Consider the following 19203-nt stretch of genomic DNA (forward strand, 5'->3'; position numbering starts at 1 on the left):
GAAATTTCAGGGCAGAATAATCTTGTTTTGGGTGCAGAGGAGAAAAATTCATCCCTGGCATATAGGTTGCACTACTGATACAAGCGAAATAAGTTCCCTAACAAGGGAACTCACGTCCTCTGGATAATATTTTGGGCTCAAAAAGATAAGCCAAACAATCTTATGGGCAAAGTTTAGGATTTGAAAAAAGCATGAACTTCAACTTTTGAAGTAGGTGTTCGCGATCGTGTAATGATAGTGCCAAACCATGACACAATTAATATACAACCTTATTGCAGTTAAAAGTGCTACATTATTGCCACCATGTTTTCTTCATTGTTGTTAGTAGCATGAATAAACCAACTACCAGTGACAGAAAATACACCACCCTGGAAGGAGCGATTTATATTGTTTACTAATATGACGTCACTCACGTTCAAATGTGATGACATCACTATGATGCACTAACTACATTAAGTGGCCATTTTGAAATGTAAACCGGCGTCTTGCACCGGCTTAAGAAAGTTTACCACGTTGCGCTCCAACTTCCAGTAAGTATCTTCTCCTTTGAAGGAACTTAGAGGAGTTGGAGGATTGTACTTTGGAGAATTCTGCCACCACTTGGATTTTTATTCTGTGCATACCGCACCCTGAAACATAAGATTACAGGGTGAGTCTATTTCTTGAGAGGCAAGTGTCACTTAACCCTAATACTGCACAATTGACTTGTGTATTAAACAAATCACTTTTACACTAGATGATCTGAACCTTATCGTTGGGATTCTAAGATTGGATATTTTCTGAGACCATTTGATCCCACTGAAGGTTAGCGTTGTTCACCACTTTTATAGTATCCAAATACAAAGGAGACTTGTTAGAATACAGTTGGGACACGATATACAGCCAACCTTTTTAACCAGTTTAAGATGGGCTTAGGACATCCATTAGCTTTGGTGATTCCCCAGTCTATATTTACATATAAACCCTTGTTCCTAAATTGACTGCTTGAAAGATTATGTTGCCATCTCTTTACAAACAAAGTCCCTACAAGATAGAGGCATTTATGCATTAGTTCAACAAATAGTTGCCATATGTTTTCGATTTTTGAAAATGGTACGCTAAAATTGATTTATGATACCATAAAGATGCTGAGTCTAGAGATCTCTCAGTGGACATGAACATCTTTCCACAAACTGCTGTTTAAGAATCTACCGTTGAAAAAATGTTGAAAACATATTTGAACAACATTTAGCTACTTGATGATACTTGAGAATTAGTGCACATTAGAACATATGAGTAAAATTATATTATCTGATGTTGATTATAGAAATGATTTTAATTCTGCCCATGATGAACTGAATGAAAATCTCGAAACACGTTGGGCTTTAAGAATAAAACACTTTTGTATTACATACTAAATTGTTGTCTTGAATACACTGTGTAAAATCTTTTGAATATATACCAACATCAAAGGTCATTGTTAACATCCTGCACTTTGCCCATAAGATTGGGATACCTCCTTCTAAAATGTTTGGCTTATCTTTTTGAGCCCAAGATAGTGTGCAGAGGACGTGAGTTCCCTCATTAGGGAACTTATTTTGCTTGTATCAGTTGTGTAACCCATATGCCAAGGTTGACATTTTCTCCTCTGCACCTAAAACAAGATTACTCTGCTCTGAAATTTCAAACAAGCATTACCTTCACCTTTTCACTGAAAATACTTACACAGGAGTGCAGGGTATATCATTTTAGATCTAGAGGACAATACGGCCCCAGATGTAGTCAGTTAAAAGGTGCTTTAGTAATCAGCTTCCTATCAACTGAGTGATTGATCCACAGAAGATACTCCTGAACTTTTGTGTGTGCAATTATCAACTGTTTTCTGTTAGACTGCAGCTTTAACTCCAAAGATTATCTGTTGTTATAGACATGATATTTCAGCTGCACAACCAAATATTTCTGTACCTCATGTGCTATTTGGTTTGAGCTTTTAAAGTATGAGTCTGCATTTATATTATGTAAGAGTTGTTTAACGTGTTTCAACCAAGGTATGTTCTCCACCCCTGTTTTGCATATAAAATTAGTGATCACAAATTACATCAAATTGCAGAGGGGTTCGCTAATATAGGCAACCAAAGGAGTCCGGGTTGAAAAATCACCTCCTCTTGTAAGTAATTTAAATCAACCTGCGAGTGTACATGAAGTTTGGAGCTGATTTTGGTAAACTAACAATTCTTTTCAAGAAGGAATTTTCTAATATGTGTAAAGTCCCAGAGTGCCATCCCATGTTTTACCCTTGCTTTTGTCTTTGCTGCATAGTTCTTAGAAATTCTATAAATGGGTTGGACTTTGACATATATTTCAAAGTTGATTATCCCTCCCAGTGATTGCTTCATGTGGATCACTTGTTTCCCCCAATTATTTTTTGGACATATGGGGCCTCATTACACGGTAGGCGGTAAGGGATTACCAGCACCGGTAAGGGCACCGGTGCCGGTAATCCCTTACCGCCCTACTACGAGGTCCCTTAGCGGGTCCCGTCCCTAACGCCTGGTTTTACCAGGCGTTATGGAAGGGACTCGTTGAGGGACTTCAGAGCTAATAATGGTACCGCAAATTGCGGTACCGTTATTAGCTCCATCACCATTCCCATTGAGCCCTATGGGGGCTCGAATGGGAATGGGGAATGGTTCCCGGAATGGGGACTTACCGATCCTCCAAGGTCGGAATGACCTGGTAAGTCCCTATTCCGGGAACACAGACCTGGAATGCGGTAAGGGGGGTAGCCATGGTGCTAATAGTGCCATGGCTACCGCCTACCGTGTAATGAGGCCCATGGAGTTTGAAACGTGAACGCCCAAGTAATCAAACGCCTTTACTCTAGAAATGGGGCTGCCATTGCTGGCCATCATTGGTACTTTCAGTGGACTCCTCCCTCTTGCACACACTAATACTATTGATTTGAACAAGTTAACTTGCAGGTCCAGTGCGCTAAAATAATCTGTGTAATTATTTATCAGAATCTGTAATGATTTCGGTGTTCCATCAATTAAGACAATTTTGTCCACGTGGGGCAACAAAGATATGAAAGTTCCACCAATCTTAGGGATGTCAGCTTTGCTTTCTAGCAAAACATCATTCAAGGCATTGATACAGATGGAAAAAAAGCCAGGCGGTTAACACACATCACTAGCATGCTCGCAATTTAATTGGAAATCATGGCGTGCAGTGGCCAGTACCTCCACTCCTGACACATGCCTCATTATTCTCATGGAGAAGTATTACAATTCTCAATACATTTTGGGGTGGTCCGTGAACACCAAATAAACTGGTTCTTTTTTAACAAAGTGAATGTGAATGTGCCAGCGAGACCTAGAGATGAGCCTCTCCTCTAAGGTCTAAGGTGGAAGGGCTGGACGAAAACCCAACTGAATGGGCGATAAGAAGTTAGTATGTGTTACACCCGTTTTAAATTTGCTAATTTGACTTGACAAGGCAACAACCTTACATATATCAACTTTGTACAAGTGTAGCGAAGGTCCCAGACATGGCCTGCACCCCTGCCCCCTATTTCCAGGTACCAGGAACGTACTCGCCAAGGTATGTGACATATGAGGAGCAAATGAACCAACAGAGAGCAGCACGCGGGCTCTGCCCAGTGTACATCAGAAGAGCAATACCTGTTGAAGCACCCGTAATCAGACAACCATGGGCTGCACGATACCCTCTTAGACAACCATACCAGCAGCTGACACGAAATGAAGAGTACCTACAGACAGTCCACGAAGAGACCCAAAGAGCATTAATGGATGGCCAGTGGAAATGACACGAGGGCCTGGACAGACTCACGCATGAACGAAAAACGGCAAGCAAAGATGACACGCCAGTGCGAGCAGCTATGAAAATAGATGTAATGGACACGGGAGAAGAGACGATGTTGAAACGTAAGGAAACGTTGCAGTGAAACAAGATGGAAGTAGTCAACCAGTTAACGCATGTAAATAGGCTTGGAACGCAAGAAGCTAAGAAAACAGTACTGCTTGCAATGCTTAGTAGAAGAATAGAGCGGCAAGCGCCAACCATATATCTACCTCAATAAGGCACGTTATACAAGTGCGACTCCATTTTGTAAGCAGAAGTGTGCCCAGGAGGCCAGATGTCACAACTCGCCTGCCGTGGAAACTATACCTAAGATGGAGACTGAAACGGAGATAGAAGAAGGACTCCTTTCCAGGACTCACAGTGCGCATTCTAGTCTTTTGGCTTTATACTTCCGGAAGTCACTAACGCAACCGCGTTGCAACTTCCAGTGTTTTGGATAGTGTTCACCAGCGCTCACGTGTAATTCTACTTTCCTTTCTGGCCGCTTTCCGAACGACCTTCCTTTGCAGTCTCTGCCGTTCTCAGACGGCTGTTCCTCTGTTTGCTGTTTACCGCTTACCCTCTTGGGTACTCTCTCTCTTTCCTTACTCGCAGTTCTTGCGAGGTACCTGCTACTCTTCTGCTACCTTGCCCTTCTGGACTTCCGACAATTCTGCTGTTACCTTCTGGAGGATTCTTTGGAACTTTCGTATACTACTTCAGTTCTCAAGTGCATTCTGGGAATTGATGTCCCAGCAAAAGATCACAACCTACCAGGGTTTTTTCGGCAAGGCTTTTTCCCTGGTCTGGGGTGGGCTCCCTGGGGTTCCCGCTGCCAGGCAAATTGCATCTCTGGCAAAGTGGCCTCTAGTGGAGCTCATTCCCAACGCTCCAAACCAGGAGTAAGGACGCACAAGAAGCCCAACGAATTTTGGAGACAGAGAAGAAAGGAGATACCAACGGATGAATCCTGGGACTCGGATTCAGATAGTACTTCAGCCATAAAGACTTCAGGTGAGGAGGGGGTTGGTGGAGATAGTAAGCATCAGACTGAATCTGAGAGATTGCAACGCCCAGAGATAATGGCCTCTCTAGAACAATACCAAGAAATGGTAAACGCCATCCAGGCCCTGACAGCTGAAGTGCAGTCCCTAAGAGCCGACAATACGGCATTACAGCAACAGGTCCAACAGTTGGGACAACAGGCACCTCAACGGGATGATCACAGAGGAGAATTACCCCCTCTTCCCTTGTCGTGTGGGAAATATGATGGGGACCCAAAGAAACTAAAGGAATTCTTGGATGCCTGCACAATCCAATTCACCTTTCGCCCCAGAACCTATGAGTTAGACAGAACCAAGGTTGGTTTCTTAATATCCAATCTGACAGGTAACGCTTTGGCATGGGCTACGCCTTTTGTTACCACTTCAGATCCTATTCTCATGGATTACGGTCTATTCACACAACGACTAAAAGAAAGGTTTGAAAGGCAGGAGGTCTTGTATACCGCCTTCGAAGATCTACTCGACATACGACAAGGGTCATCGGATGTCCAAACGTACCTAGCAAGATTTCAAAGGATAGCAGCAGAAGCAGGATGGCCTGAAACTGCCCAACAGACGATATTCCGAAGAGGACTCCACGAAGATATTAAGGACGAACTGGCGAGAGTATCTAGACCTAATTCTTTCCAAGACTTGGTCTCCTTAGTCTTACAAGTAGAGTTCCGCATGGCAGAAAGAAAGGCAGAAAGAAGAAGACCACGCAATTCTGTATCAGGACCCAACCCCTCTTCAATACCTGAAAAGAGATCTACGGAAGAACCTATGCAAATCGGAACTACCCGAGGACCTCTATCTACTAGCGAACGAAAGAGAAGAAGGGACCTTGGCTTGAGTATGTACTGTGGGTCAAACAACCATCTATTAAGGGATTGCCCGGAAATTCCCTCCAGACGACAGGGAAACGAAGGACCCCAACCTTAAACAGGGAAAGGGAAGGGGTGAACACCATAAATCCCTGTCACTTAGCACAATCTTCGGCTTTAGACAGTAGCAGTCTTATGGTAATCAAGATACTAATAGAATGGGAACCGACAGGGTCCGTGGAGTGCATCGCCATGTTGGACTGTGGGGCGGCGGGCAACTTTGTGGACGACAAGTGGGCCAAGGAACATCTCTTACCCAGACGACCGAAGATTAAATCTATTCCGGTGGAAGGTGTAGATGGTACCCCGCTAACATCAGGTCCCATTAGTCACGAAACACAGGAGCTGAAAATAAAGATGGCTAATCATCAGGAATACCTCTCATTCGATCTGATCAGAGCGGCACATTTTCCGGTCATACTGGGAATCCCTTGGTTGAGAAAACATAATCCCCACATTGATTGGAGTTTGAACACAGTTGACTTCAAATCGCAGTACTGCGATCAACATTGTTTAACTACTGAAATCACCCCGATTATTCAAGCAACACTGCATCCTTCCTTTAGTGTCAACATGATACCAACTCCTTATCAGGAATTTATAGATGTATTCACAGATACACAGCCTCGTCTTCTACCCCCACATCGCAAAGAAGACTGTAAGATTGAACTAACATCGGAGGCAGTCGTACCCTGCGGGAGAATGTTTCCGTTGTCACTTCCTGAAAAAAAGGCCCTGAAAGAGTACCTTGTCACCAACCTAGAGAACGGCCTTATTAGAGAATCCTCTTCCTCAGCTGGAGCGTCTCTATTTTTTATTCCCAAAAAAGGAACAACCGAACTACGTCCCTGTATAGATTACAGAGGTCTGAATAGTCTTACGGTGCGAGATAGATATCCTATGCCATTGATGAAGGACATTATTGAAGCTGTACAAGGTGCCCAAGTCTTCACCAAGCTGGATTTGAGAGGGGCTTATCACCTTTTAAGACTCCGCGAAGGGGATGAATGGAAGACGGCTTTCCGGACACCTCTAGGACATTACGAATATAGAGTAATGCCTTTTGGATTAGTCAATGCACCAGCACAATTCCAACGATTTATGGACAATGTGTTTTCGGATATGCTCTACTCCTCAGTGGTAGTTTACCTAGACGACATTCTTGTCTTTTCAGCCACTCTGGCGAAACATCGTGTATTGGTAACAGAAGTCTTACAACGTCTAAGGAGAAACAATCTACTAGCTAAACCCGAAAAATGCATATTCGAGGCATCCACAGTACCATATTTGGGTTTTATATTATCTGCAGATAACATACAGATGGATCCAGCCAAGACAGATGCCATCACAAATTGGCCTGTACCTTCTAATGTTAAGGGAATCCAACGATTCTTAGGACTAGCGAACTTCTATAGAAAGTTTATCCCAAATTTTTCGGAGATTATTCTTCCTATCACCAATCTTCTAAAAAAGGGGGTGAAGTTTTTCTGGGATTCCGACACTGAACAAGCCTTCCAAACTTTGAAACAATCCTTTGTAACAGCTCCGATCCTAAGACAACCAGATCAAACCCGCCAGTTCATAGTGGAAACTGATGCTTCCCTCGGTGCTATTGGGGCAGCATTATTACAAGAGGAGGAAGACGGTTTAGAACATCCTGTCTCTTATTATTCACGCACGTTGACCACTAGTGAACGGAACTATTCCGTGTTAGAAAAGGAACTCCTGGCCATCCGACAAGCATGCGAGGAATGGAGACATCTGCTACAAGGCTCTGTAGTACCGTTTTTGGTCCGTACGGATCATAAAAACCTTAAAGTTCTTCAAAAAATGGAATGCCGCAATTCACGACATGCCAGGTGGGCGTACTTCTTCTCACAATTTGACTTTGTGATTACCTATCTTCCAGGAAAGGACAACACTCTAGCAGACGCCCTTTCTCGAAGTATGAACGATGATTCGGGAGATTTACCAGAACAGGAACTCATGTTAGCAGGAAAGACATTCATCGCAACCATAAACACATTTTTACAACGGGTCAAAGCAGAACAACAGAACAATAGGAGTTCAAAACTGGATTTGAAAGGGAAGGGCGACTTTCTTTTTAAAAAGGAATCCTTGTATGTACCAACCCGAGAACTCCAAGTACAAGCAATGTCCTGGTGTCATGATATTCCTTCTGCCGGGCACAAAGGTCAAAGAGCCACGCTAGAGCTAACGTCTCGTCAATTTTGGTGGCCGTCCCTGGCTAAGGATGTGAAGGAATATGTAAAGGCCTGTCCCGTGTGTGCTCAAAACAAGTACGATTACCACAAACCTTTAGGACTTCTACAACAAGAAAGACAGCCCGAAGGACCGTGGCAACAGATATCCACTGATTTCATAGTGGAGCTGCCGGAATCCTGTGGACACACCGCCATAATGGTCACAATCGATTCCTTTAGCAAGATGGCTCACTTTTCTCCTCTTAAAGGACTTCCTACTGCCAGCAAGACTGCAGAAATCTTTCTGAAGGATATAGTCAGGCTTCATGGGATTCCTGTCAATATAGTCTCCGACAGAGGCGCTCAATTTACCTCCAAATTCTGGACAGTTCTGTGCAGAACATTAGGAATCAAGAGATCTCTTTCATCAGGGTTTCACCCGGAAAGCAATGGGCAAACTGAGCGCTTAAACGCCACTCTTGAACAGTACATACAGTGTTTTTGTAACCAAGAACAAGACGACTGGTTCCATCTTCTGCCCATGGCCGAGTTCTCTTATAACAACACAAGACATACCTCTCTAGGTATGAGTCCGTTCAAGTGCACCTATGGTTATGACCCAAAGCATATACCCCTCTTTGGTATCCCTCCTACAAACACACCTTCAGTGGATCATCTACTGGATAACATACAGAGGATGCATCGAATATCAGAATCCAATCTCTCAAAAGCTCGACAAGACTGTAAAAGATGGGCAGATCAAAAGAGAAGTCCAAATCCTCAGTGGGAGGTAGGAAGGCAGGTGTGGTTATCCACCAAATATTTACCCAGATGGGTTCATCCAGGAAAATTTGCACCCAGGTATCTTGGCCCCTTTCGTATTTCAGCCAAGATCAATCCTGTGGCTTATAGACTGGACCTTCCCCCGATTCTCAAAAGAATTCATCCTGTCTTTCATACCTCACTCCTTAAACCATTTATTGAGGACCCTCATTCCCGAAAGACAAAAGGACCTCCTCAAAAGACCACAAAGACCACTGAGGAATACGAAGTTTCCGACATTTTGGATTCAAGATACAAAAGAGGTGTACTGCAATACCTGGTATTCTGGAAGGGATACCCAAAGTCTGAGTGCACATGGGAACCTGTTAAGAACATTTCTGCTCCTCGTATACTACGCAAATTCCATCGCCTTCACCCCGGAAAACCAGGAGGTGGAGGCCTAAGAAGGGGTCATACTGTCACAACTCGCCTGCCGTGGAAACTATACCTAAGATGGAGACTGAAACGGAGATAGAAGAAGGACTCCTTTCCAGGACTCACAGTGCGCATTCTAGTCTTTTGGCTTTATACTTCCGGAAGTCACTAACGCAACCGCGTTGCAACTTCCAGTGTTTTGGATAGTGTTCACCAGCGCTCACGTGTAATTCTACTTACCTTTCTGGCCGCTTTCCGAACGACCTTCCTTTGCAGTCTCTGCCGTTCTCAGACGGCTGTTCCTCTGTTTGCTGTTTACCGCTTACCCTCTTGGGTACTCTCTCTCTTTCCTTACTCGCAGTTCTTGCGAGGTACCTGCTACTCTTCTGCTACCTTGCCCTTCTGGACTTCCGACAATTCTGCTGTTACCTTCTGGAGGATTCTTTGGAACTTTCGTATACTACTTCAGTTCTCAAGTGCATTCTGGGAATTGATGTCCCAGCAAAAGATCACAACCTACCAGGGTTTTTTCGGCAAGGCTTTTTCCCTGGTCTGGGGTGGGCTCCCTGGGGTTCCCGCTGCCAGGCAAATTGCATCTCTGGCAAAGTGGCCTCTAGTGGAGCTCATTCCCAACGCTCCAAACCAGGAGTAAGGACGCACAAGAAGCCCAACGAATTTTGGAGACAGAGAAGAAAGGAGATACCAACGGATGAATCCTGGGACTCGGATTCAGATAGTACTTCAGCCATAAAGACTTCAGGTGAGGAGGGGGTTGGTGGAGATAGTAAGCATCAGACTGAATCTGAGACCAGAGGCCTACCAGGCCAGGTTTCATATTACAGCTAAAGCCAGAAGGGAGAGCGGAATCGAAACTCAGCAAAGAAGCTGCTCATGTGTGGGAATTCAAGGTCATCCCAAGGAAGGGGGGAGAGCTGCAACGCTGGAGAATCAAAACTTCAGAGCATACCAGCCTGCCCGTGAAGGTCAAGATAAGGGGGGCTCAGGCAGGTGGCGAGGCTAAGGAAGAATCAAATGCACGAAAAGCTGGAAACTGAAGCAGATTCACGGTGAACAGACAGGTGATCAGCCAGGCGCGAAGAGTTACCAATGTCTGATGTCACCCAGATCCAAGGATGCCATAACTTCTCCAGATAAGAGGCTACAGTTTCGAGGTCATACCCAGCCAACTAATTGACACATAGCCCAAAAGCACTGATTGATGGAAGGGAGGCAGTGGAGAATCGTGGGATACTAGGCACCTGGGTGTCCAGCCTGCATGCTGCTAATTAAACTGGAGATTTATGTCTAGGGGTGTAACCTGCCCAATCATAATGGACCAAGTTATCTAGGGTCCTGTAGATAGTAGAACCAATAAGACGTCGTACTTGTAGTGACGTCTATCACATGTGATGTAGCGGGAGGGGCGTAGATACCCACCCGATAAGAGTTATCCAATCCATATGCTCCGTTACCATATACAGATATAGCACCTATACTTAAGTTACCTTTCCTGACCAATAGAAATGCATGACAAACTTTGAGTGTTACACGTCAATTGATGAAGAAAATTCGCTATAAATGTTGATGTCTGAATGAAGAATTTGGAAGTTGAAGCGAGACAGGCGATCGCATCACTGCTGATTCCCATTTGTTTCCCCGTTTTCTGTACTTGTCATTAAACGGACTTCTCTTTGCCAAACTATTTGAGTTGTCCTTATTGCGTCGTGTTGGAGTAAGTGAATCCTGCACCCCCATTCCTCACATGATGCAGCTATCTTGTTTTACAGGTACTCGAGGGCAAGCTCTGACCTATGGGCCCGTCAGAGGACATTCCGCCACTTTTGTACACATGTACGTTCATGCGGTTTTACATAGCACCCTTCTGACACTTTAGTGGCCCCTCTAAGTGTGAAGAAATTGGGGTCATTAGTGAGTCAGTCAGAGTAGCAGATGCAAAAGCTATGGTGTAGCCAGGTGAAGGTCCGAAGTACCTGTTGCTGCATCACAATCTGCTTCCTAGGGACTTAGCAGACAGACATGCAAGTATGTCATCATTAGGGAAGAGCCCACGGTCTGATAAATCACAGCGCTTCGGGTCTGATATGTAATGGTTGGATAAGAATAAAAAGATAGCTTATTTATGTCTTGAGTAGTGTTGATGCGCTAACGGCTAGGCCCATGGTGGCCGTTTGTGGAATAATGCACAGTATTTCTGCATTATATCCCCTACAATAGTATTTAAAATGGATGTCGTTATGTCTCCTTTAATAATATTAAAACCTGGAGATGTTTCCATCTGCAAACAATGTGGAGTTGTCATATTGCATCAGGCACTTCTCCAGTGTATATTGTACATCCAATGTTTCGTTCACATCCACAATGTCTTGATGAGCAAATACATTATTTGCTGTGAAGAAATGGTCATGTGACCTGTGGTGCCCCGGGCATCTGAAGTACTGGAGTATCTCATGTATTCCTTTTAAGGTGTGCCTGTCAAATGAATGTCTTTTGTCCGATTTCTTATGTAAAAGATTCACCAATTATATAAATGTGTTCTTGGGGTGGCATCAAACCCCTTTTGCTCACTTACCTTCCATGTGGCCCGTGTTTAGCAAGCTCTCGGTATTAAGCACGTTATAAATAACCAATAATAATAATAAAAGTGAGCCCAGTCAGCCTCTCATCCATCTGAGGTCGAAGCGATGGGGGTCATGCCCCATAAGGTGTTGATTTCATGGAGGGCCCTGCCTCTATTTGCACTTTTCATTCCCACCATGTAGTGGAAAACTAAAGAGCAAACAAATTGGCAAATTTCCTTTATTGTTCACTGATCCACTATGTTCATGGAAAACTATAATGAATGATTGCGGGAGGCATTAACAATGGATTCCTATGGAATTTGCCCACTTTAATCAGGTGGTAATTTGAAGCATATTCCATTCCAATCGATTGGTTTTCTGCTAGCATGAAAATACATGCCAGCGGGAAAACATGAATTTGTGAGGTGGAGCTGGAAAAGAAGGAGGACAGACATGTACGACAAGTGTGTCCTGTTCCTGGATCAGTAAAAATTGAGAAAAAGCGAGAGGTTGGGTTAATGAATGGTGCAGAGCATCAAAGCTGGCTCTCCTTTCTGCTTTGGGATCCCCAGTCAGGTCCAAAGGAGAAATCATCCAGACAAGAGCTGACTATCAGGCAGCCCCAGAGAAAAGAAAACAGGAGTTGGAAGAAGAGGTGTGGTAAACCATTGTGGAGGCTGCAACAGGATATGATTCCAAGACATTGTGGGAGTTCATGGCCCAGGGCCCGCCATATAAGGGTATCGAGAAAGGTATAGAGACGTTTGTAGAAGGAAAGGCCTGGGTAGATCCCGTCTCAACGTTGTATCATGGCACAACTGAGCAAGTAGTTAGGATAGTTCCTGATGAGCCTTTGACATTTTCTCTGAAAGAATTTGCTTTAGCTATTTCAAATCAAGAACATGACCATACTCCTGGTCCAGAAGCAGTCCTGGCAGACGTTTTTCAAGTTCTGGGAGACTAATGAGCTCCTTTGCTTACTAGTAGTTTCTATGCTATTTTGGAAACCGGTGAGATCCCTCCTTCATGGAAAGTGGCCATTATCTTTCCTATTTATATAAAAGGACACTCTGCAAGTCCTCTGGCTTATAGACCGATATTACTGCTCAACACAACTTTTAACATTTTCGGAAGAGTATTGCTAGATCATCAGGAGCAGTGGATTCCGACCCATTCCATAATCTTGGATATTCAGTTTGCCTTTAGGCCTGAGGTGGGCACGGGGTAACAGGCACTTAATCTCTATATGGTGGTGGATCAATCGGCAAATGTCAGTGGTGAACCGGTCCTTTTAGCATTCATGGATCTGAGCACTGTCTTTGACAAGGTCAATCGTAAACAACTCTGGACTGTGCTCAGGTCCATGGACTGTCCTGTGGAGATAATAACTGTACTCAGGCTCATAAATAGTGGCAATCAGGCGTGTGTGCGATTTGGGGGTTAGGGCCAGTGCACACGTTTTTTATGTAAATCTGGAGGTTCGACAAGGATGTGTACTGTCCTATGTCCTTTTTATATTGTGCAATAATGGTTCATACAAAGCATTGGTGGATACCAATGCGGATACCCCAGAGTGGGTAATAGGGTGTTTCCCCTTCTGGCATACGCTGACGACACTGTCTTGAGAGCTCAAAAACCCAATGCACTCCAGAAGTTGATTACTGGGTATACAGAATTCATGAAGGCCCTGGACTTTAAAAAAAATATATACCTCTAAATCAGCTGTTATGGCCTGTGGGCTGGTGAAGAAGAAAATAAAATGCATGCAGTGCTGAGCAATGGGGCTGCTGTACTGAGGGTGTATGATTTTGACAATCTAGGAATACGGTTTAGCCCAGCAGTTTCCGGCAAAGCCCACATAAGTAAGCAGAAAGTTAGGATGAGTCAATCCTTGTGTGGAGTAGCTCGATTTATGGCCATGTTACATGGCCAACCCTTGCCCATGATATTGAAGGTGTTTGGGGTGCAAACACAGTCAATAACCAACCCTGGTGTATCGTTATGGGGCATTGAGAATGTGCATGAATCACAAATAATGGAGAATACATTTTTCAAAAGGCTTTTGGCCTTCCAAGCTCGGCGCTGATATTTGCTGTGCATGTTGAACTGTGTGCTAGGTTCCTAGAAGATGAGTGGTCCTTGGCTCCACTCTTACACCGGTTGAGAATGTGGTCAAGCCCTAAGATGGCTCTGACCCAGTTCATTATCAAGGTTATTTTGTCTGGAGCAGGTTGGCACAACATTCCATGGCTTAAATATACTAAGGGACTAATTCATAGAAGTGTTTTATAATGGCAAAACCCCATTGGAAAACGCTCTGTGAAGAAGGGCCTAAATCTCATTGGTCTCAAATGGATGCCTCGGCACTGCTTCTGTCAAGCAGCACATTGAGAGTGGAATGCAAGAACAAGTATAAGAAAGCCTTTGCCAGTTTTGTCAAAGAACAGCACAAATCTAGGGAGCTTCAGATGAATGCCAACATAACCCATGCCATTATTATTTGTGTGGACTCCTTGCAGCAATACCTTACTTTTGGCTAGTCTTCTCATGTTGAGAGCTAATATCGCAAATTGGCAGAGCTTTCCTGCGGAATGTAGTTGCCCTATGCTATGTGTGCTTCTGCAGAGGAGGATGTGTTGCATTGCATTCTCTTTTGCCCTGCATATTCTCACATTAGGCACACAACAATTCTTCCAGTCCAGAAGACTGTTGTGCAGTGTCGCCCATTAATATATGGACTCCTCTTGTCTGATTCGCCATATGTGGCCTGGGTGTTACTGTCTTACCTCAGGAGGGCTTTGAAAATAAGGACATATTGTATAGAGTTGCCCCCTTCAGGGGTTGTGGACTCTGGTGTATGAAACTTTATTTGGTCAACTGTGTTTTATGTTTTGCTTGATTTCTTTTTCCATGTTTTGATTGAGGTGTTTTAATCCTTTTTCTTACTTTAACTGTGTAGTTTTATATTGAGTATACAAAAAATGTATGTGTTATGTTGTGTTCAATGGATGTTTCATCTGAATAACTTATTTGAAAAAAGTAAAAATGGCAGTCAAAGTGCACTTGGTCAAAATGGTGCCTTTTACTGCACACATTACACAAAACATTGGTAAAAAGCCATTGGAGCACACAATCAGTTATATGCAAGAACACATGAAATACTCCAACAGATAGCCAGGTCAACCTAAGTACACTGCATTACTGGCTGTGACCGAAGGAAATGATGAGGCCCTCTCTCAACAATATACACGAGCACAGCTACTGTAAAAAATATTTCGAGGCTACGAATGCCAATGAACTTCACAAGACACTGTTTAACGATATATGCCGGCAGCACCACTGTAAAATGCATGGCTGTGCCAAAAGAGACTTGTGAGGCACTGTCTCACACATGTGTATGGTTCTTCCTACCCCAGTTTTACTCCATGCCATACTCAGCACCCAAGGCCCAGTTCTGCCCTGATGTGGTTCTCAGTGTCGGGTATTGCTCCATTTCACTCTCAGTGCCCAGTAATGAAGATTTCCCCTGCTAACTGCGCAGGGAGTATTAATTCTATTAACGACTGGGAGGCGATCATTATGCTTCAACTTCTTTCATTACTACTCCTCAGCAGTTTCAACAAACCAACAAAACCAATAACAAAACACTGAAAATGTCTCAATAGGCCTTTCTTCTTTTGGAACTACAATCCCCATAGTCTCTGTAGTCCATCTCACTCCATGCTCAGCTATGTCCACTTCCTGCCCCTGAGGGTCTCCTCTTTTACTCGCTCTGAATCGTCACTTTTAAACTCCACACTATGTACTGCCAACAGAGCGAAGACTTAAACTACTTCAAACCGAATGTCGATCCTCCTCGACTCCAGGCGACTATAGTTGCTAGTCTCCTATTTCAATTATTCTTCTGCTCTTCCCCTAGGAATAATACAAAGCAGAAAATTCAGGGTGGTGTCCATGTATTGCCATTATCATATACAGAATTATCGATCACAATATACAAATGCGATATATAGAATACATAAAATTGGGCGGGAATTTAATGCTCGCCTCCTAGTCTTTAATAGAATTAATACTCCCTGCGCAGTTAGCAGGGGTAATCTTCATTCTATGGCAAAACTGGAGGCGAGCATTATGCTTCTTCCAAGCTTCCCAACACAGCGACCGCCTGGCTCTCGGTCGGCTTAAAATAAAACTCTTTAAATGTACGATCATTCGCCCAGTCTGCTGCTAGCATAATATCTCTCAAAGACACTCCTGCCGTAAAGGCTTTAGATGCCATAGCTCCGCGCACAGAGTGCGCTCCGTACTTCTCCAAATCAATGTTTGCTGCTTGCATAATCTCCTTAACCCATCTAGCAATGGTAGCTGTGGATACGCCCTGAAAAGGTTTCCTACACGCTATGAGCAATTGCGTGGTACTGGCTGCTCTGTGTTCTGCTGTCCTACTTTCATACTTTTTGACGCAGCTCGCTACGCACCACTTAAGTCTGCTTGGAAAATATGGATAGTGTACTGAAGAAATACCTGTCTTAGTCCTCTTTACTATTGCAAAGGTTACTCCTTCCGAGCAAAAGGACATTCTATTTATCTCCAGCACTCTCACATTCAATACTCGCTTGCAAGAAACTAGATACAAAAGCATTGCTAGTTTACCCGACAATTGCTTAAGGGATAAGTATCTGTCTACGTGCCAACTTTCTAAAAGTTGAAGGACAACTGATACGTCCCAGACTGTTTTATATCGAGGTTCCGGGGGCACTTTAAATCTGGCCCCTCGAATAAGTCTGACCACTGCTGGGTGTCCCCCCGCTGGTACTCCCTCGATCGGCAGATGCCCTGCGGATATCACGGATCGGTATACTCCTATTGTGCGGAATGCTCTTCTGTCTTGCAGCAACTGTGCTAGGAAGTTTAGGATCATCACTACAGGTGTTGAAATGGGATGAACACCTCTCCCCTTGCACCATCTAATCCATTTGGCCGAAGCCGCGTCGTAGCTCCTTCTTGTGGATGGAGCCCAGGGTTCTGCGAAGAGCTCTGTAGCTTGTGCCGAAATGCCTGGCAGTGCCCAGCGTCTCCTGATATCCTGCACGCGATGAGCGGGAGTGTCCCTCTCACTCTCAGAGGATGATATGACCCAACTGGGTCTGTGAGTAGTTGTTCTCCTTCTGGTAGGACTCTCGGATGGTCCACTGCTAGCTCCATAAGCATTGGAAACCATACTTGTGATTTACACAGTGGTGCTACTAACAGCAGCTCTGCTCCCTCCCTCCGATATTTCGCTAGAACTCTGCTCAGCATCATGAATGGGGGAAAGGTGTAGTGCGGGCCGTCGCTCCATTCTTGCAGGAACGCGTCTGTCACTCGAGCTCCCGGGTCCAGCCTCCAGCTGAAGTACTCGGCTGTCTGAGCGTTCAACCGGGATGCAAAGAGGTCTATGTGTAGCGGTCCCCATTTCTGATTCATCTTCTGAAACACTGTCGGATCCAGCTTCCAATCGCTGGAGTCCGTGAGGTAGCATGAGTTCCAATCCGCTACTAAGTTCAGTGTCCCGGGGAGGTATTCCGCCGTTACAGATGTCTCTGACCGAAGGCAAAAATGCCAGAAATCTTTCGCCAGCTCTGTCAGCATCTTGGATCTGGTGCAGCCTAGGTGGTTTATATATCGGATGCCGATATGTTGTCCATCTTTAGTAAGACACGCGATTCCATCTTCCCCTTCGTGAAGGCCTTGATCCCGAAAGACCCTGCTAACAGTTCCAGGCAGTTTATGTGGAGGCGAAGCTCCTCTTCGTTCCATTTCCCCCTTGTCTGCAGGTCCCTGCATCGCGCACAACAGCCTAACCGGCTGGCGTCGGATTCTATGATCAGGTCTGGCCGATCTCCGAAAATGGCCCGCCCATTCCAGGCGCCCATATTCTTCAACCACCATTCCAGTTCTGTCATGGATTCTTGATCCAAATGTACCAATTGATGATACCTCAAGCCTTGCTGCAGGTGTCTTATCTTTAGTCTCTGCAGCGCGCGATAGTGTAAGGGTCCGGGAAATATGGCTTGAATGGAAGCTGCTAGTAGCCCAACTATTCTCGCCAATGCCAACCCAGCCTTTCCATGAGGCAACGGACATCCCCCATATGTATGCCATACTAAGATGCAAATACTTCAACGCCGGTAATGGCTGTCACCTGCGATCGCGCACAATAAGTCAATGATATAGACCATACGTTCATACCGCGCTGCATCCTATAGTAGTCAGAAACGTGATCCAGCAACTCAGCACGGCACGCCTGACTCATTATACATTCATTCCTGCTTCTCGAGCTTTTCGATTGTACCATCTGATGCGCATGGTATAAAAGACTTCTGCCTTGTATCAGAATATTGCCTGTAGTTAACACTGCCACTATAAACTCCCATTACTCTATGATGTTATGAGCAATATACTGCAAACTGCGCGCCCATTCAAACGAACGTACGGTGCTTTCAAGCGGATCAAACCAGACTACTGTACTGTACTCTCATGGTTGCCTAAACTACCCATTGTGTTCTGCACTATATAATTGTCCATAGAGAACCTGCTCGTCCCCTCTACCATAACAGTGCCCTTCTACTGTGAATTGATTGCATCTTATAGTATATATTCTTGACCTGTTTAGGAGTAAAACCGTGCCCTCCTGCTAGCATATACTCTTCCAATGTCATACTGAACTTGCCCACCTGTGCTACCACACTTTTGATCATCGTTGATTTTGAACTGCTGAATGTATCTGTAAGCTTACACCGTGAATGCTGTACTGTGTGTACTTTTGAACCTGACACTCAGTAGCCTATAGTCATCAGCCATTATCGAATTTGCCCCTCCTGCTAAAAGCACATTGCAAACCTATTGTGAATTGACTGCACCTTTTTATAGCATACTCTTTTAGCCTGCTTTAGGAGCTGAATTTTCATACCTGTTAGTACACATTGTCAATAACTTGCACTGAACGTCCATGCACCCTAACTCGCATTGCCTGATTTTAAACGGACTGTGTTGTATCTGTAAGGATATACCATGGAATAAAATGTATTAACCCTCCCATTTAGTAGCTCATATCCCGACCATGCACTAACTTTGCCCCACCTTACTCTGACTGCACTCACCACTGGGGGCACCCACACTCCCCTCTGCCTAACTAAACCATGCCAACCTCTGAGCTCCAACCAACACGCATACAGATGCTACGCTTTAGCGCTCTTATAACAATGGCCTGCCTTACTCTCATACCCTGCACTTCTCAGGAGAGAAACACAAGACTTAGAGCAAGACTGCCTAAGATTTACGAACCTAAGACAAGTAACCTTAACTCCCAAGTTTCTGAGAGACGGCTTAGCACAAACAATCTCAGGCCTACCCACCCACACTACCTGCAGAAAGTGTGTACAAAACCTATCCTAAAACTCACAGCCATAAACAA

The sequence above is a fragment of the Ambystoma mexicanum genome, chromosome 4q (assembly GCF_040938575.1).
Source record: "Ambystoma mexicanum isolate Mex_15411 chromosome 4q, UKY_AmexF1_1, whole genome shotgun sequence".
Classification (NCBI taxonomy): domain Eukaryota; kingdom Metazoa; phylum Chordata; class Amphibia; order Caudata; family Ambystomatidae; genus Ambystoma; species Ambystoma mexicanum.